Source organism: Bos indicus, chromosome 6, assembly GCF_029378745.1.
Source record: "Bos indicus isolate NIAB-ARS_2022 breed Sahiwal x Tharparkar chromosome 6, NIAB-ARS_B.indTharparkar_mat_pri_1.0, whole genome shotgun sequence".
In the NCBI taxonomy this organism is placed as follows: domain Eukaryota; kingdom Metazoa; phylum Chordata; class Mammalia; order Artiodactyla; family Bovidae; genus Bos; species Bos indicus.
Window position 1 is genome coordinate 64,546,599 of NC_091765.1, and position 21,440 is coordinate 64,568,038.

The 21,440-nt window shown below is 38.2% G+C and overlaps 1 long non-coding RNA gene across 2 annotated transcripts in view; it reads right to left on the bottom strand.

Annotated features, from left to right (window-relative positions):
• Nucleotides 1-21,440, bottom strand: part of LOC139183630 (uncharacterized) — a 218,954-nt gene that overhangs the window by 19,230 nt on the left and 178,284 nt on the right. For both annotated transcript variants that reach the window (XR_011567182.1, XR_011567183.1), the window contains one exon: nt 11,041-11,191. This is a non-coding gene — a long non-coding RNA (uncharacterized lncRNA). The remainder of the gene's footprint in view (nt 1-11,040; nt 11,192-21,440) is intronic.

Below are 21,440 nucleotides of genomic sequence, written 5' to 3' on the forward strand. Positions count from 1 at the left end.
CATTGAACCTGGACTGGCATCTCGTTTCATACATGACATTTCACAGGTTTCAATGCCATTCTCCCAAATCTTCCCACCCTCTCCCTCTCCCACAGAGTCCATAAGCCTGTTCTATACATCAGTGTCTCTTTTGCTGTCTCGTATACAGGGTTATCGTTACCATCTTTCTAAATTCCATATATATGCGTTAGTATACTGTATTGGTGTTTGTCCTTCTGGCTTACTTCACTCTGTATAATAGGCTCCAGTTTCATCCACCTCATTAGAACTGATTCAAATGTATTCTTTTTAATGGCTGAGTAATACTCCATTGTGTATATGTACCACTGCTTTCTTATCCATTCATCTGCTGATGGACATCTAGGTTGTTTCCATGTCCTGGCTATTATAAACAGTGCTGTGATGAACATTGGGGTACACGTGTCTCTTTCCCTTCTGGTTTCCTCAGTGTGTATGCCCAGCAGTGGGATTGCTGGATCATAAGGCAGTTCTATTTCCAGATTTTTAAGGAATCTCCACACTGTTCTCCATAGTGGCTGTACTAGTTTGCATTCCCACCAACAGTGTAAGAGGGTTCCCTTTTCTCCACACCCTCTCCAGCATTTATTATTTGTAGACTTTTGGATCACAGCCATTCTGACTGGTGTGAAATGGTATCTCATAGTGGTTTTGATTTGCATTTCTCTGATAATGAGTGATGTTGAGCATCTTTTCATGTGTTTGTTAGCCATCTGTATGTCTTCTTTGGAGAAATGTCTATTTAGATCTTTGGCCCATTTTTTGATTGGGTCATTTATTTTTCTAGAGTTGAGCTGTAGGAGTTGCTTGTATATTTTTGAGATTAGTTGTTTGTCGGTTGCTTCATTTGCTATTATTTTCTCCCATTCTGAAGGCTGTCTTTTCACCTTGCTAATAGTTTCCTTTGATGTGCAGAAGCTTTTAAGTTTAATTAGGTCCCATTTGTTTACTTTTGCTTTTATTTCCAATATTCTGGGAGGTGGGTCATAGAGGATCCTGCTGTGATGTATGTCAGAGAGTGTTTTGCCTATGTTCTCCTCTAGGAGTTTTATAGTTTCTGGTCTTACATTGAGATCTTTAATCCATTTTGAGTGTATTTTTGTAGACATTATTTACATTTAAAATTACTGACTTTAAGTAAATCTTTAAAGGCTGCAGCTTATTCAATCAGCTGAAAGACCTCAAGAGCAAGACCTAACGTTTCCTGAAGAAAAAGCAATTGTGCCCCAAGTCTGTAATAAAAGTTCTGCCTGAGGTTCTAGCCTGCTGACCTGCCCTACAGATTAAAGTCTTGCTAGCCCCCATAACAGTATGAGCCAATTAATTAAATTTGCACTGGTCATAGCAAACACCCTCTTCCAACAACACTAGAGACAACTCTACACATGGACATCACCAGATGGTCAATACCAAAATCAGATTGACTATATTCTTTGCAGACAAAGATGGAGAAGCTCTATACAATCAGCAAAAAACAAGACTGGGAGATGACTGTGGCTCTGATCATGAGCTCCTTATTGCAAAATTCAGATTTAAAGTAGGGAAAACCACTAGACCATTCAGGAATGACTTAAATCACTTATCGTTATACAGTGGAAGTGACACATAGATTAAAGGGATTAGATTTGACAGACAAAGTGCCTGAAGAACTATGGGTAGAGGTTCATAACACTATACAGGAGGTGGTGACCAAACCCATCTGCAAGAAAGAGAAATGCAACAATGCAAAATGGTTGCCTAAGGAGACTTACAATTAGTTGAGAAGAGAAGTGAAAGGCAAAGGAGAAAGGGAAAGATATACTCATCTGAATGTAGAGTTTCAAAGAATAGCAAGCCTTCTTAAATGAACAATGCAAAGAAATAGAGGAAAAGAACAGAATGGGAAAGACTAGAGATCTCCAAGAAAATAAGAGAATTGCAGAGGAAGGAAAACTCTCAAACTTATCCTACGAGGCTACCAACACCCTGATACCAAAGGCAGACAAAGCTGCCATAAAATAGAAAAGAAAAGAAAGAAAGAAAGAAGGAAAGTGAAATCACTCAGTCATGTCCAACTCTTTGCGGCTCCATGGCCTGTAGCCTACCAGGCTCCTCCATAGGATTGCCTCAAAAATGGGATTTTTGAGGCAAGAGTACTAGAGTGCATTGCCATTTCCTCTCCAGGGAATCTTCCTGACCCAGGAATCGAACCTGGGTCTCCTGCATTGTAGGCAGATGCTTGACTGTCTGAGCCGCCAGGGAAGTCTTTAACCAGAAAACTACATGCCAATATCACTGATGAACATAGATGCAAAAATCCGCAACAGAATTCTAACAAACAGATCCCAACAACATATTAAAAATATCATATGTCATGATCAAGTAGGCTTTATTCCAGGGATGCAGGAATTCAATATTCACAAATCAATGTGATACAAAATATTAACAAATTGAAAGATTAAAAAAACATATGATTGTTTCAATAGATACAGAGAAAGCCTTTGACAACATTCAACACCCATTTATGATAAAAACTCTCCAGAAAGTAGGCAAAGAAGGAATATACCTCAAGATAATAAAAGCCATATACAACAAATCCACAGTCAACATAATCCTCAATTGCAAAAAACTGAGAGCATTTCCTCTAAAATCAGAACAAGATTTGGGTGCCCACTTTCACCACTACTATTCAACATAGTTTTGAAAGTCCTAGCCACAGGAATCAGAGAAGAAAAATAAAAGGAATCCAGATTGGAAAAGAAGAAGTAAAACTCTGTTTTCAGAGGATGTGATCCTCTACATAGAAAACCCTAAAGATGCCACCAGAAACCTACTAGAACTAATCAATGATTATAGTAAAGTTGCAGGATATAAAGTGAATACACATAAATCCCTTGCATTCCTATACACTAACAATGAAAAATCAGAAAGAGAAATTAAGGAAACAATCCCATTCACCATTGCAATGAAAACAATAAAATACTTAGGAATAAATTTATCTAAAGATATAAAACACCTGTATACATAAAATTATAAAAGACTACAAAAAAATCAAAGATGACAAATGGAGAAATATACCATGTTCTTGGATTGGAAAAATCAATATAGTGAAAATAAGTATACTATCCGAAGCAATCTATAGATTCAATGCATTCCCTATCAAACTACCAATGGTATTCTTCACAGAACTAAAACAAAATAATTTCACAATTTGTATGGAAACATAAAAGACCCCAAATAGCCAAAGCAATTTGATAAATAATGGAACTGGAGGAATTAACCTTCCTGTCTTCAGTCTATATTACAAAGCTACAGTCATCAAAACACTATGGTACTGGCACAAAGACAGAAATATAGATCAATGGAACAAAATAGAAAGTATGGAGATAAATCCACACACCTATGGGCACCTTATATTTGACAGGAGGCAAAAAATATACAATGGAGCAAAAACAGCCTCTTCAACAAGTGGTGCTGGGAAAACTGTCAACTATGTGTAAAAGAATGAAACTAGAACACTTCCTAACACCATACACAAAAATAAACTCAAAATGGATTAAAAGCCTAAATGTAAGACCAGAAACTATAAAAGTCTTAGAGGAAAACATAGGTAGAACACTCTCTGACACAAATCACAGCAAGATCCTCTGTAACTCACCTCCTAGAGTAATGCAAATAAAAACCAAAGTAAAGAAACGGGACTTATTAAACTTTAAAGCTTTTGCACAATGAAGGAAACTGTAAGTAAGGTGAAAAGACAGTCTTCAGAATGGGATAAACTAATAGCAAATCAAACAACTGACAAAGAATTAGTCTCCAAAATATACAAGTAGCTCATGCAGCTCAATACCAGATAAGTGAACAAGCCTATCAAAAAGTGGGCAGAAGACCTAAACAGACATTTCTCCAAAGAAGACATATGGATGGCTAATAAACACATGAAAAGATGCTCAACATCACTCATTATCAGAAAAATGCAAATAAAAACCACAATGAGGTATCATCTCACACTGGTCAGAATGGCCATCATCAGAATCTACAAACAATAAATGCTGGAGAGGGTGTGAAAAAAATGGGACCCTCTTAAACTGTTGATGGGAATGCAAACTGGTACAGACACTATAGTTAAGAGTGTGGAGATTCCTTAAAAACTGAGAAAAGAACTGCCATATGACTCAGAAATCCCACCGCTGGGCATATACCGCAAGGATACCAGAATTGAGAGAGACAAATGTACCCCAATATTCACTGAAGCACTATTTACAATAGTTAGGGAACAGAAGCAACCTAGAATGTCCATTGACTGATGAATGGATAAGAAGTGTACATGCACACAATGGAATATTACTCAGCCATAAAAAGGAACACATTTGATTCAGTTCTAATGTGGTGGATGAACTTAGAGCCTAGTATACAGAGTGAAGTAAGAAAGAGAAAGACATATACTGTACATTAATGCATATATATGGACTCTAGGAGAAGGCAATGGCACCCCACTCCAGTACTCTTGCCTGTAAAATCCCATGGATGGAGGTGCCTGGTAGGCTGCAGTCTATGGGGTCGCTAAGAGTCAGACATGACTGTGCGTCTTCACTTTCACTTTTCACTTTCATGCATTGGAGAAGGAAATGGCAATGGACTCCAGTGTTCTTGCTTGGAGAAAACCAGGGACGGGGGAGCCTGGTGGGCTGCTGTCTATGGGGTCGCACAGAGTCGGACACGACTGAAGTGACTTAGCAGCAGCAGCAGAAGAAGAATAATACCAAGGATCCTACCAACGGGGCAGCAAAGGAGACACAGACATTAAGAACAGACTTTTGGACTCAGTGGGAGAAGGAGTGCGTGGGATGATTTGAGAGAATAGCACTGAAACATACATACTACCATATGTAATATAGATGACCAGTGAGAGACTGATGCGTGAAGCAGGGCACCCAAAGCTGGTGCTCTGTGGCAACCTAGAGGGATAGGGTGGGAGGGAGGTGGGAGAGGGGTTCAGGATGGAGTGACACATGAACACCTATGGCTGATTCATGTTGATATATAGGAAAAACCATCATAATATTGTAATTATCCTCCAATAAAAATAAATAAAATTAAAAAAAAATATGAGTGACACTAAGGGAACATTTAATGCAATGATGAGCACAATAAAGGACATAAATGGTAAGGACCTGACATAAGCATAAGAGATTAAGAAATGTCAAGAATACACAGAAGAAATACACAAAAAAGATCTTAATGACTCAGATAAATATGATGGTGTGGTCCCTCACCTAGAACCAGACATCCCAAAGGGTGATGTCTAGTGGGCCTTAGGAAGCATTACTATGAACAAAGCTAGTGGAGGTGATGGAATTCCAGCTATTTCAAACCCTAAAGATGATGCTATAAAAGCACTGCGCTCAGTATGCTAGCAAATTTGGAAAACTCAGCAGTGGCCACAGGACTGGTAAAGGTCAGTTTTCGTTCCAATCACAAAGGAGGGCAATGCCAAAGAATGTTCAAACTACTGCAAAATTGTGTTCATTTCACATGCTAGCAAGGTAATGCTCAAAATCCTTCAAGCTAGGCTTCAACAATATGTGAACCAGATGTTCAAGCTGAATATAGAAATGGCAGAGGAACCAGAGATTACATTGCCAACATCTGTTGTATCATAGAAAAACAAGAGAATTTCAGAAAAAATCTACCACTGCTTCACTTATTACACTAAACCCTTTGTGGATCGAAGAGATGGGAATACTAGAACACCTTACCTGACTCCTAAGGAACCTGTATGTAGGTCAAGAGGCAATAGTTAGAACTGGACATGGAACAGTGGACTGGTTCAAAGTTGAGAAATGAGTACATCAAAGCTGTATATTGTCACCGTGCTTATTGAACTTATATCCAGAGTACATCATGCAAAATCCCAGGCTGGATGAAGCACAAGCTGGACTCAAGATTGCCAGGAGAATTATCAATACAGTCAGACATGCAGATGACACCACCCTAATGGCAGAAAGTGAAGAAGAACTAAAGAGCCTCTTGATGAAAGTGAAAGAGGAGAGTGAAAAAGCTGGCTTAGAACTCAACATTCAGAAAACAGTCCCATCACTTCATGGCAAATAGACGGAGGAACAATGGAAATAATGACAGGCTTTATTTTCTTGGGCTCCAAAATCACTGCAGATGGTGACTGCAGACCTGAAATTTAAAGATGCTTGCTCCATGGTAGAAAAGCTATGACAAACCTAGACAGAGTATTAAAAAGGAGAGGCATCATTTTGTTGACAAATGTCTTTATAATCAAAGCTATGGTTTTTCCAGTAGTCATGTACGAATGTGTGAGTGGGACTGTAAAGAAGGCTGAGTGTCAAACAATTGATGCTTTTGAACTGTGGTGTTGGAGAAGACTCTTGAGAGTCCCTTGGACAGCAAGGAGATCAAACCAGTTAATCATAAAGAAAATCAACCCTAAATATTCACTGGAAGGAATGATGCTGAAGCTGAAGCTCCAATACTTTGGCTACCTGATACAAAGACCCAACTGACTGGAAAAGAACCTGATGCTGGGAAACACTGAGAGCAGGAGAAGGGGGCAGCAGAGGATGAGATGGTTAGATGGCATCACTGACTCAATGGACATGAGTTTCAGCAGACTCAGGGAAATGGTGTCAGACAAGGAAGCCTGATGTGCAGCAGTCCATGGGTTATGCAAAGAGTCAGACATGACTGAGTGACTGAATAACAGGAAATTAATTAAAATTTCTCCATCTTTCTTGAAATAACCCTAAGTATATGTTAATCCGACCAGCATAGAAAGAATCAGAAATTATGGGAATAAAGAGGCTTATCAAAGATGCTTTTAATTTACTGTTTGGGTGATGTTTTTAGCCAGTAAACCCAGCATTTATTGCAGAGGAAGGCTTTGTATACTGGTAAAGTTAATTCTACCTAAAGTTCACTTTTAAAACCCAAATTGGTAATAGATATTAGTATTTTCTTGTAATTTGTCACATATTTTTAAATTATGACTAATGTTATGCCTACTTTCAAAATTATACATCTATATTTTATCTAGGGAAAGCAATTTAGCTTGTCCATTTTTGACACCTGTGTTAAAGTCAAGTCCATGACATTATTCGTGATAGCAAGAAAAGTAGAAATAACCTAAATGTAAATGATGAATGGATGAACAAAGTATGGTATGTCCACACTATGAAATACTAGTTAGCAATACAAAGAAATGAGGTACTCATTTATGCTATAACATGGATATACCTGAAAATGTTTTGTGAAATGAAAGAAGCCAGTCATAAAGGGCAACATATTGAATAATTTCACTTCTATAAAATGTCCAGTATATGTAAATCCACGGAGACAGAAAATCAGTGAATTGCTGTCAGAAGAAAGAGAAGGAAATGGCGAGTGATTGTTAATGATTATGGGGTTTCTTTCTGGAGAGATTACAGTCTTAACTAGATAGTGATTATATTGGCACTATTTTGTGAATGTCCTAAAAATGAACTGTACATTTTAAAAGGCTGAATTTTATATTATGTGAATTATATCTCAGTGAGGCTACTATTCACATAGTAATACAAACATTTTTCGAAGCATGGAAATTCCTGATTTCAAATTATATTACAAAGGTCGAGTAATAAAAAAGTGTGGTACTGGTACAGAGACAAATAGACCAATAGAAGAAGATAGACCAAGAATAAACTCTGTCATATATGGTCAGGAAAAGGGTGCCAAGACCACACTAGGAGGGAAGGATAATCTCTTTACCAGTGTTTTGAAAACTGAACATCCAGAAGCAAAAGAATAAAATTGGAGTTTTTACAATATTACAAAAATTAACTCAAGATGATTAAAGACCTAAATATAAGACTTAAAACTATAAAAGTACTAGAATATAGGGAAAAAGCTTGATGACACTGGATTGACATTATGTCTTAGATATGTCACCAAAAACAGTCCATAAACAAAACAAATTGAATTGCATTAAAATTACAAACTTCTTCATATCAAAGGAAACAACCAACAAAGTTTAGAAATTCAACGTATAGGAGGAAACATTTGAAAATCATGTTTGATAAGGGGTTAAATATATAGAATAATGAACTCCTACAACTCAACAACAAAGCAACCTGATTAATAAATGAATAAATGTACACAGGGCTTGAATAGACATTATGTAAAGAAGATGTGCAACAATCAAAACTCTTGTGCACTACTGGTGGGAACACACAATGCTGCAGCCTCTATGGAAAACAATATGCATGGTTTTTGAAAAAAATTAAAAATAGAATTGCCAGATGATCCAGAAATTCCACTTCTGGATATGTACCCAAAATAACAGTCAGTAGAATCTCAAAGAGATATTTGTACACCCATGTTCGTTGCAGCATTATTCACAATAGCCAAGAAGGGAAAGCAAGCTAAATATCCACTGTTGGGTGAAAAAACAAAAAATTGTCATGTAGACAATCGGTGAAATATTACCGGCCTTGCAAGAGAAGGAAACTGTTGTATATTACAACATAGATGAACCTTGAGAATGTTTTGCTAAGTGATAAAAGCCAGTCACAAAAAGACAAATACTGTATAATTCCATTTATATGAGATATCTTAAGTATGTCAATCCATAGAAATAAAAAGTTGAATGGTATTTTCCAGGGACTGAAGGAAGAGAAACTGGGGAGTTGTTCAATGGGTAAAGAGCTTCAGTTTTGTGAGATGGAAATGTTCTAGGGGTCTTGGTTGTACCATAATGTGAATATAGTTAACACTGCCAAACTGTGAGAAAGAAAGATAAACCAAAACCATATAATTATAAAAAAGTATATGAAGTATAGAAAAAATAAAATTCATAAGCAAAGTCATCTACAATTGTACTGCCCCCAAACTGACACTGATTCAACTCTGACATAACACATATGGTTTCTGAACAGGAGGGAATCTCCCTTTTTTGCATCTAGGGAAACAGGCTCAGAGAAGGGAAGTGCTTGAACTTCCCAGGTGGTGCTGGTGGTAAAGAACCTGTCTGCCAATGCAGGAGACATAGGAGGTACAGGTTTAATCCCTGGGTTGGGAAGATCCCCTAAAGAAGGGAATGGCAACCCACTCTAATATTCTTGCCTGGGAAATCAACAGAGGAGCATGGACAGAGAAGCTTAGTGGGTTTCAGTCCATGGGCTCACAAAGAATTGGACACAACTGAGCAACTAACACTTAACTAACATCACACAGATTTGATAACAGAGTCAGGACTAGAGTACATATAATTTGAGTTTCAGATAAAACCAATAATATTTTTACAATGTGTTGTTTTTTATAATATGAAGTTTGAAAATACAGAAAATTCTGAGGAGTAATAAAAAAATCAAAACAAAAGGGAGATTTGACAAAAGTGCCTGAATGGGGTGGGTTTAACCAAGTTTTTTTTTTTTTTTAATATATTTTAAAGGCAATGGCACCCCACTCCAGTACTCTTGCCTGGAAAATCCCATGGATGGAGAAGCCTGGTAGGCTGCAATCCATGGGGTCGTTAAGAGTCGGATATGACTGAGCGACTTCACTTTCACTTTTCACTTTCATGCACTGGAGAAGGAAATGGCAGCCCACTCCAGTGTTCTTGCCTGGAGAATCCCAGGGATGGCAGAGCCTGGTGGGCTGCTGTCTATGGGGTCACACAGAGTCGGACACGACTGAAGTGACTTAGCAGCAGTATTCCCACACAACTGTAAGAATGACATATTTTTTTCTTTGTTCCAAATTTATAAATGAGGAAACAAAGCCACAAAAAGATTAAATAACTAGCACTAGGCCCTCTGGGTGTTGTTGTTGTTGTTCAGTTGCTAAGATGTGTCTGACTCTTTGCAAACCCATGGACTGCAGCATGCCAGGCTTCTGTCCTTCACCATCTCCCAGAGCTTGCTCAAACTCATGTCCACTGAGTTGGTGATGCCATCCAACCATCTCATCCTCTGTTATCCCCTTCTCCTCCTGCCTTCAATCTTTCCCAGCATCAGAGTCTTTTCATAATAAATCAGCTCTTTGAATCAGGTGGCCAGTGTATTGGAGCTTCAGTGTCAGTCCTTCCAATGAATATTCAGATTTGATTTCCTTTAGGATTGACTGATTTGATCTCTTTGCTGTCTACAAGACTCTCAGGAGTCTTCTCTAGCACCACAGTTCAAAAGCATCAATTCTTTGGTGTTCAGTCTTCTTTATGGTCCAACTCTCACATCCATACTTGAGTACTGGAGAAACTATAGTTTTGACTATATGGACCTTTGTTGACAAAGCAATGTCTCTCCTTTTTATTTTATTTATTTACTTTTGAGATATATATATATATATATTTTTTTTTTATTTATTTTAATTGGAGGCTAATCACTTTACAATCTTGCGGTGGTATTTGCCATACATTCACATGAATCAGCCATGGATGTATATGTATTCCCAATCCTGAACCTCCCTCCCACCTCCCTCCCCATCCCATCCCTCAGGGTCATCCCAGTGCACCAGCCCTGAGCACCCTGTCTCATGCATCAAACTTGGACTGGCGATCTATTTCACATATGAAAATATACGTTTCAGTGCTATTCTCTCAAATCACCCCACCCTCGCTTTCTCCCACAGAGTCCAAAAGTCTGTTCTTTACATCTGTGTCTCTTTTGCTGTCTTGCCCAAGTTTTAAATGTTGATTTACAAAAATGGATTCTAGGGCTTGTGAAACCACACATTTATACAGTCTTGGTGGCCACTAAGAGGAATGAAATGACCAAATAAACACATTGCAAAGGCTAATCCTATGTCATCAGAAGGGATCTGTGTAAACGAGAGTCTTTGAAGCTTAATTTTCATTATCTCAACTAGAAATTTGCTCTGCACATTTTAGTAGCCCAGGTCTGCAATATCACTTTAGGAAATGGTAACCAAATTACTTGGAGATCTGGTCTTTATAAAGATTTTTATGTCAAAGGCAAAGTATTAATGACATAAGAATTCTTTTTATATGAATATATAACATTAAAATAAATCACTTACATGAATTAAGGGGGTCCAGTCAATGAAGACAGCATATACTAAATGAAATGAAAAGCAAGGAGCTTCCTGGTGATTAAGACTCTGCACTTCCACTGCAGGGCACGTGGGTTCCATCCCTGATTGGGAAAGTTCTGCATGCAATGAGGTTCAGCTAAAAAAAAGAAAAAAATTAAAAGGTAAAATCAAGCTGTGTCTATATAATAAAAAATACAAACAAACACACATTTCTAAATATTCCAATGAAATCAGTAAAGTATGTTATGTATTTAGGTTGGTAGTTTTAGGTACTATATTCTGTTCAGTAATTTTACTACTCCACATTAAGTAATCTGTTCCCTATAAGCTTTGGCTTCTCCATTTGTAAAGTTATCATAATGCCAACTTCAGGGGTAATTACCACAGATATGTGCTTATAAGTTTTTTAAAGGGGATACTATACATATAAAATTGCTGGGACACACAGAAACTACTTAAAAATATTTAGGCCATGTGTTGAATAACTGTTAGTGATATCCTATACTTTTAACAAGGATTTAAATTTGATAATTTTAAAATATCTACATCCAGTTCAGTTCACTCACTCAGTTGTGTCCGACTCTTTGCGACCCCATGAATTGCAGCACGCCAGGCCTCCCTGTCCATCACCGTCTCCCGGAGTTCACTCTAATTCATGTCCATCAAGTCGGTGATGCCATCCAGCCATCTCATCCTCTGTCGTCCCCTTCTCCTCTTGCCCCCAATCCCTCCCAGCATCACAGTCTTTTTCCAATGAGTCAACTCTTTGCATGAGGTGCCAAAGTACTGGAGTTTCAGCTTTAGCATCATTCCTTCCAAAGAAATCCCAGGGCTGATCTCCTTCAGAATGGACTGGTTGGATCTCCTTGCAGTCCAAGGGACTCTCAAGAGTCTTCTCCAACATCATAGTTCAAAAGCATCAATTCTTCAGTGCTCAGCTTTCTTCACAGTCCAACTCTCACATCCATACATGACCACTTGAAAAACCATAGCCTTGACTAGACGGACCTTTGTTGGCAAAGTAATGTCTCTGCTTTTTAATATGCTGCCTAGATTGGTCATAACTTTTCTTTCAAAGAGTAAGTGTCCTTTAATTTCATGGTCATGGTCACCATCTCCAGTGATTTTGGAGCCCCCCAAAATAAAGCCTGTCACTGTTTCCCCATCTATTTGTCATGAAATGATGGGATCAGATGCCATGATCTTCGTTTTCTGAATGTTGAGGTTTAAGCCAACATTTTCACTCTTCTCTTTCACTTTCATCAAGAGGCTCTTTAGTTCCTCTTTACTTTTTGCCGTAAGGGTGGTGTCATCTGCATATCTGAGGTTACTGATATTTCTCCCGGCAATCCTGATTCCAGCTTGTGCTTCTTCCAGCCCAGTGTTTCTCATGATGTACTCTGCATATAAGTTAAATAAGCAAGGTGACAATATACAGCCTTGACGTACTCCTTTTCCTATTTGGAACTAGTCTGTTGTTCCATGTCCAGTTCTAACTGTTGCTTCCTGACCTGCATATAGGTTTCTCAAGAGGCAGGTCAGGTGGTCTGGTATTCCCATCTCTTTCAGAATTTTCCACAGTTTATTGTGATCCACACAGTCAAAGTTATAACGAAAATGAAATCAGACCCATTCTAATGATTTAAGAATATGACCAAATTTATTTTAGCTGATATAATCTTGATATTGTTATTTTCTTTTTTTTAAAGTCAAATCTAAAAGATACACAAAAGCTTAATTCAATATGGCTTCATTTCAGAGGACAGGAAAAGAAAAGTATCTGTTATGGAAAACATTGGCTTTTTAAAATTGTATTTTGTATGTTGAACTGTTTATGATAGTTTTAGGGCTCTTTGAAAGTTTACTATTTACCACAAATCTACTGCTTATATAATGATGAATACTGTAATGAAATCATTCAGGATTGAATCCTTGAGTCAGCCTTGAAGGAGACTGTTGACAAAAATGTTAAGTGAAATCATCTCTTATTTCTTATCTAATATAGCATAACTTCTTTAGAAAAAAATCTTTTAAACATATACCAATATTATTTAACTTTCTGGTCCATAATAAATACTTGCTATGAGTCTAGCTATCTGAATTTTGTCTCCATCTCCCTAAATACATAAATGACACATTACCGGCATCATTTGACAGATTAATTGATGACTTTTACTGTATGCCACTTTTTGGATACTCTTAGCATTCTGTTGAATATTCAGTGCCATTTCTCGGAATTTAGAAAAATACACTTTCTCTGAAGTTCCTTAGCTTCTTTTACTCAGTCTCTTTTATGATCATATGACTTTCTCTTTAAAACATGTGCTCTTCTGAGCAGAATCCTCGGTTTTTATAGTCACTCTAAAATGTGATTACATGTAATTATAGTACTGACATATATTCTACACTCTAGATCCATAGAGAGACGGACACAGAAAGGGAGAAACAGAGTGATTTTAGTATGTACCTAGCATTTTGCAGGTCTTTGCAAGCATTAATATATTTAACCCTTACAAGAACTCTGTAAGAATCATAATTGTATGACTATCAGAAAAGAACTAAAGTTTATTCAAGTTGTGCACAGTCATACACATGCATAATAGTAAGGTAGATAGCAGAAGTATGAACATAATTATTTTTGATGCTAGGTCATGAGAATTTAATTAAGATATTCTACTGCCTCAGAATGCCTCACCTAGCTTTAACCTATATGAAAAATTTTTGTTTACCACATAATCTGAAATCTATAAATGTATTTCCAGTTACTATTTATTGCTTACTATAGACATCTAACTAGTTATCAAGACCTAAAAATAAAAATACAAATGTTAATACAGAGACTGTTGAAAGAACTGTAAATATATTAACTTATTTAATCACCCCAAAATCCAATGTAGTGGGTAATATTTTCATTAATATCATATCATAAATCATCTTTTCCGGACTCTTAGTTGTACTGCTATTTACATACTCAATGATTTTCACGTCTCTAGCTCTCAGCTTTCTCCATGTTTCTGGATTCAATTTCATTGCTACCTACATGACACCTCCAACTGTACCTTAATTTTCATTTCTGGGTCCCTATTTCAGTGAATGTTGCTATAATTTGCCAACAGTTTAACACCACAAACTTAAGTAAGTGTTAGTCACTTTTTTGTGTCCAACTCTTTGTGACCCCATGGATGGAAGCCCCCCAGGCTCCTCTGCCCACGGGATTCTCCAGGCAAGAATACTGGAGTGGATTGCCATTCCCTTCTCCAGGAGATGTTCCCAACCTAGGGATAGAAACTGGGTCTTCCCGCATTACAGACAGATTCTTTGCCACCTAAGCCACCAGGAAAGCTAAATTTCCCTCTCTGTATCATATCCCCAACTCAATATCCTTCTAGTCTTGTATGCTTTTTACTCCACTTCACAAACCATTCCACTTCTTTTCCTCCCTACTACTATCAACAGTTTCCTAGAGACATGTCAACTCTTTCTTCCACTCTATAGTTCTACACATACATTTTTTCAATTTGCTCTCTACCCAAAAGGTGGAATAAATACTTTAAAACATAAAGAGGTAAATTTACTCTGCTGTTCATGTTTCAATTGTTTTAAACTACACTTAGAGGAAAATCCAAACTCCTTAATCTGACTTTCAAATCTAAAATCACTTGACCTTTGCTTAGAAGTACAATTTCTACTATTCTTTTTATACTTTTTTCTTATCAGATCAGATCAGTTGCTCAGTCATGTACGACTCTTTGTGACCCCATGAATCGCAGCACGCCAGGCCTCCCTGTCCATCACCAACTCCCGGAGTTCACTCAGACTCACGTCCATCCAGTCAGTGATGCCATCCAGCCATCTCATACTCTGTCATCCCTTTCTCCTCTTGCCCCCAATCCCTCCCAGCATCAGCGTCTTTTCCAATGAGTCAACTCTTTGCATGAGGTGGCCAAAGTACTGGAGTTTCAGCTTTAGCATCATTCCTTCCAAAGAAATCCCAGGGCTGTTCTCCTTCAGAATGGACTGGTTGGATCTCCTTGCAGTCTAAGGGACTCTCAAGAGTCTTCTCCAACATCACAGTTCAAAAGCATCAATTCTTCGGTGCTCAGCCTTCTTCACAGTCAAACTCTCGCATTGATACATGACCACAGGAAAAACCATAGCCTTGACTAGATGGACCTTTGTTGGCAAAGTGATGTCTCTGCTTTTGAATATGCTATCTAAGTTGGCCATAATTTTCCTTCCAAGGAGTAAGCGTCTTTTAATTTCATGGCTGCAGTCACCATCTGTAGTGCTTTTGGAGCCCAGAAAAATAAAGTCTGACACCGTTTCCACTGTTTCCCCATCTATTTCCCATGAAGTGGTGGGACGGGATGCCATGATCTTCGTTTTCTGAATGTTGAGCTTTAAGCCAACTTTTTCACTCTCCACTTTCACTTTCATCAGAGGCTTTTTAGTTCCTCTTAACTTTCTGCCATAAGGGTGGTGTCATCTGCATATCTGAGGTTATTGAGATTTCTCCTGGCAATCTTGATTCCAGCTTGTGTTTCTTCCAGTCCAGCGTTTCTCATGATGTACTCTGCATATAAGTTAAATAAACAGGGTGACAATATACAGCCTTGACGGACTCCTTTTCCTATTTGGAACCAGTCTGTTGTTCCATGTCCAGTTCTAACTGTTGCTTCCTGACCTGCATACAAATTTCTCAAGAGGCAGGTCAGGTGTTCTGGTATTCCCATCTCTTTCAGAATTTTCCACAGTTTATTGTGATCCACACAGTCAAAGGCTTTGGCATAGTCAATAAAGCAGAATTAGATGCTTTTCTGGAACTCTCTTGCTTTTTCCATGATCCAGCATATGTTGGCAATTTGATCTTTGGTTCCTCTGCCTTTTCTAAAACCAGCTTGAACATCAGGAAGTTCATGGTTCACGTATTGGTGAAGCCTGGCTTGGAGAATTTTGAGAATTATTTTACTAGCGTGTGAGATGAGTGCAATTGTGCGGTAGTTTGAGCATTCTTTGGCATTGCCTTTCTTTGGGGTTGGAATGAAAACTGACCTTTTTTCTTATATTATTCTTTTTATCCACTCTGACTTTATTTTCTGTTCCTGAAACATGCTGTAGTAGTGTTAGTTGCTCAGTTGTCCAACTCTTTGCAACCCCATGGACTGTAGCCTACAAGGCTCCTGTGTCCATGGGATTATCTAGGTAAGAATACTGCAGTGGGTTGCCATTCTGTTCTCTACAGGAACTTCCGGACCAAGGCAATGAACCTGGGCATACTGCATTGCAGGCAGATTCTTTACCATCCGAGCTACAGGGAAGCTGAAACATGCTGTTCAGTTCAGTTCAGTCACTCAGTCATGTACAACACTTTGCAACCCAATGGACTGCTGCATACCAGGTTTCCCTGTCAATCTCCAATTCCTGGAGCCTACTCAAACTTATTTCCATTAGGTTGGTGATGACATCAAACCATCTCATCCTCTGTTATCCCCTTCTCCTCAGGCTTAAATCTTTCCCAGCATCAGGGTCTTTTCTAATGAGTCAGTTCTTTGCATCAGGTGGCCAAAGCTTGAGCATCAGTTCTTCCAATGAATAGTCAGGACTGATTTCCTTTAGGATGGACAGATTCAACTTCCTAAGAGACTCTCAAGGGTCTTCTCCAACACCACAGTTCAAAAGCATCAATTATTCAGTGCTCAGCTTTCTTTAGAGTCCAACTTTCATATCCATACATGACTACTAGAAAAACCATAGCTTTGACTAGATGCACCTTTATTGACAAAGTAATGTCTGTGCTTTTTAAGATGCTGTTTGGTTGGTCATAACTTTTTTTCCAAGGAACAAGCTTCTTTTACTTTCATGGCTGCAGTCACCATCTGCAGTGATTTTAGATCGCCCCAAAATAAAGTCTGTCACTGTCTCCATTGTTTCCCCATTTATGTGCCATGAAGGAATGGGACCAGATTCCATGATCTTAGTTTCTGAATGTTGAGTTTTAGGCCAACTTTTTCACTCCCTTCTTTCACATTCATCAAGAGGCTCTTTAGTTCCTTTTTGCTTTCTGCCATAAGGGTGGTGTCATCTGCATACCCGAGGTTTTTGATATTTCTCCTGGTAATCTTGATTTCAGCTTGTACTTCATCCAGCCCAGCATTTCACATGATCTACTCGGCATAAAAGTTAAATAAGCAGGGTGACAGTATACAGCCTTGACATAATCCTTTCCCAATATGGAACCAGTCTGTTGTTCCATGTCCAGTTCTAACTGTTCCTTCTTGACCTGCATACAGATGATTTCTCAGGAGGAAGGTCAGGTGGTCTGGTATTCCCATCTCTTTAAGAACTTTTCAGTTTGTTGTGATCCACACAGTCAGAGGCTTTAGTATAGCCAATAAAGCAGAAGTAGATGTTTTTCTGGACTCTCTTGCTTTTTTTTCAATGATCCAACGGTTGTTGGCAATTTGATCTCTGGTTCCTCTGCCTTTTCTAAATCCACTTTGAACATCTGGAAGTTCACAGTTCACAAACTGTTGAAGCCTGACTTGGAGAATTTTGAGCATTATTCTGTTGGTGTGTGACATGAGTGCAACTGTGCGTTAGTTTGAGCATTCTTTGGCATTCCCTTTCTTTGGGATTGGAATGAAAACTGACCTTTTCCAGTTCTGTGGCCACTGCTGAGTTTTCAGAATTTGCTGGCATATTGAGTGCAGCACTTTCACAGTACCATCTTTTAGGATTTGAAATAGCACAATTGGAATTCCATCACCTTCACTAGCTTTGTTCATAGTGATGTTTTCTAAGACCCACTTGACTTTGCAATCCAGGATGTCTGGCTCTAGGTGAATGATTGCACCATCATGATTATCTGGGTCATGAAGATCTTTTTTGTATAGTTCTTCTGTGTACTCTTGGCACCTCTTCTTAATATCTTTTGCTTCTGTATGTCCATCCCATTTCTGTCCTTTATTGAGCCCATCTTTGCATGAAATGTTCCCTTGGTATACCTAATTTTCATGAAGAGCTCTCTTGTCTTTCTCATTCTATTGTTTTCCTCTGTTTCTTTGCATTGATCACTGAGGAAGGCTTTCTTGTCTTTTCTTGCTATTCTTTGGATCTCTGCATTCAGATGGGTATATCTTTCCTTTTCTCATTTCCCTTTCGCTTCTCTTCTTTTCTCAGCTATTTGTATGGCTTCCTCAGACAACCATTTTGCCCTTTTGCATTTCTTTTTCTTGGGGATGGTCTTGATCACTGCCTCCCGAACAATGTTATTAAACTCCATCCATATGTCTTTAGGCACTCTGTCTATCAGATCTAGTCCCTTGAATCTATTTGTCACTACTACTATATAATCCTAAGGGATTTGATTTAGGTCATACTTGAAAGGTCAAGAGGTTTTTCCTACTTTCTTCAATTTCAGTCTGAATTTTGCAATAAGGAGTTCATGATCTGAGCCACAGTCAGCTCCCAGTCTTGTTGTTGCTGACTGTATAGAGATTCTACATCTTTGGCTGCAAAGAATATAATCAATCTAATTTCAGTATTGATGATCTGGTGATGTCCATGTGTAGTCTTCTCTTGTGTTGTTGGAAGAGGATGTTTGCTATGACCAGTATGTTCTCTTGGCAAAATGCTATTAGCCTTTGCCCTCCTTCATTCTGTACTCCAAGGCCAAATTTACCTGTTACTCCAGATATTTCTTTACTTCCTACTTTTGTATTCCAGTCCCCTACAATGACAAGGACATCTTTTTTGAGTGTTAGTTCTAGAAGATCTTGTATGTCTTCATAGAACCTTTCGATGTCAGCTTCTTCAGCATTACTGGTCGAGGCATAGACTTGGATTACTGTGATATTGAATGGTTTGCCTTGGAAACAGAGATCATTCTGTCATTTTTGCGATTGCATCCAAGTACTGCATTTCAGACTCTTTTGTTGGCTTTGTTGGCTAGTCCATTTCTTCTAAGTGATTCTTGCTCACAGTAGTGGATGTAATGGACATCTGAGTTAAATTCACCCATTCCAGTCCATTTTAGTTTGCTGATTCCTAAAATGAAAACCACAGTCACAAAAAACTAACCAATCTGATCACATGGACCACAGCCTTGTCTAACTCAAAGAAACTATGAGCCATGCTGTGTAGGGCCACCCAAGACCAAGGGTCATGGTGAAGAATTATCACAAAATATGTTCCACTGGAGAAGGGAATGGCAAACCACTTCATTATTCTTTCCTTGAGAACCCCATGAAAAGTATGGAAAGGCAAAAAGACAGAACACTGAAAGACAAATTCCCCAGGTTGGTGAGTGAAGTCGTTCAGTTGTGTTCAACTCTTTGCAACCCCATGGACTGTAGCCTACCAGGCCCCTCTGTCCTTGGGATTTTCCAGGCAATAATACCGGAGTGGATTGCCATTTCCTTCTCCAGGGGATCTTCCCAACCCAGGGATTGAACCCGGGTCTCCCGCATTGTAGACAGATGCTTTACCACCTTACCAGGTCGGTAAGTGCCCAATATACTACTGGAGATCAGTGGAGACATAGCTCTGGAAACAATGAGTACATGGAGCCAAAGCAAAAACAACACCCAGTTGTGGATGTGACTGGTGATTGAAGTAAAGTCCGACGCTGTAAAGAGCAATATTGCATTGGAACCTGAAATTTTAGGCCCATGAATCAAGACAAACTAGAAATGCTCTAACAGGAGATGGCAAGAGTGAACATCAACATTTTAAGAATCAGCGAACTAAAACAGACTGGTTTGGGTAAATTTAACTCAGATGAAACATCCCAAACTTCACTTATATACTGCAGTCTCTCAGGATCTTTGAAAGACTGGTTCTAGGATCCCTGCAAATGCCAAGAGTTTGGATGCTCAAGTCCCTTTATAATATGATATAGTATCTTCATATAACCCTGCACACATCCTCCCATAGCCTGTAATTAATCCAATCCACTGTGAAACCACCTTCAATAGTTTTAAATATAATGGTAAATCTATGGACACAGTTGTCAGAATATGATAAATTCAAGTTTTGCTTTTGGAACTTTCTGAATTCTTTTTTTCTGAGTGTCTTTGATCCTCTGTTGGTTGAATGCATGAATGCAGAGCTTGCAGATAGGGAGAGGCAGGTGTATAGAGCTTATTTGTTCTTCTTCTTACTGTAATTATAATATTTCCCCCCACCCCATGTATGTTGTTTGGCTGGCTCCTTGTCGTATATATTTCAACTAAAATATCATTCCACACAGAAACCTTCCATGACATGATCTTTCTGCATCACTAATATGATTTTTTGAGCACTGCTTAAAATTCTGCATTATCTCTCCATTGATTTCAGAATAATCCCCAGATTAGCACAGCAAGATACTTCATAAAGTAATCAGTGTTGAAACTTTCTTTTTGCATCTCCTGTAATTCTCTGAAATACTCTAATTTATTTCAACCATCCTCAAAAACTGTAGTTCACTGAATACTTTCTGATGTTTCAACTGTCATATAAACAACTTGCATATAAACAACTCAGAAAGAGCTTTTGTTTTTCACTATACTTTGTTTTATAGACTTGCTTGCCTACAGTTGCTATGAATTCCTTAAGAAAGGAGCCTCACATGAAATGGATATAAAGTTTCAGTTATTCAAGATGATTAGGTTCTAGAAATCTGTATAACATTGGGCCTATAGTTAATAATATTTATTTTATACTTAAAAATTTTGTTAAAAGGATAGATCTCATGATGTGTTCTTACTGCGGTAAAAACCAAGAAGCTTTGTTTATTCTATGTTTGGTAAAATATGTGGTACAATATATGAGATTGGCAATATTTTAAAAACAAATTAATAATACTTCTTGTCAATATAGCTAAATGCTGGGCTCACCTACTGGCTCAAGGGTGAAGAATCTGTCTGCCAATGAGGGACACATGGTTCAATCTCTGAGTTTGGAAGATCCCCTGGAGCAGAAAATAGCAACCCACTCTAGTATTCTTGCTTGGGAAATCCCATGGACAAAGGAGCCTGGCAGGCTACAGTTCATGGGGTCACAAAAGAGCTAGACATGACTTAGCAACTAAACAACAGCCAAATACCAACCTCAAATTGTAAGGTCACCTGTGGTATAGCTTGGTTATATTCCTCCTAACTTATCTCCTATATTTATCAAGGTTTACTTACATATTTCTTTTACTCCTGAATTACAACTACATGAAAATACACAAAAAGGCAGGTTGGCAAAATCTGTCATTACTCAAAGAATAAAATGATGATGTTAGAATGTGTAGAAATTATTTAGAAACACTGCTTAAGAATAATCTGGACCAGTGTTAAACCCTTTTTGAGATATCTCCCTCCACTCTGTAAGTTGTATTTTTGCTCATTTGATCATCT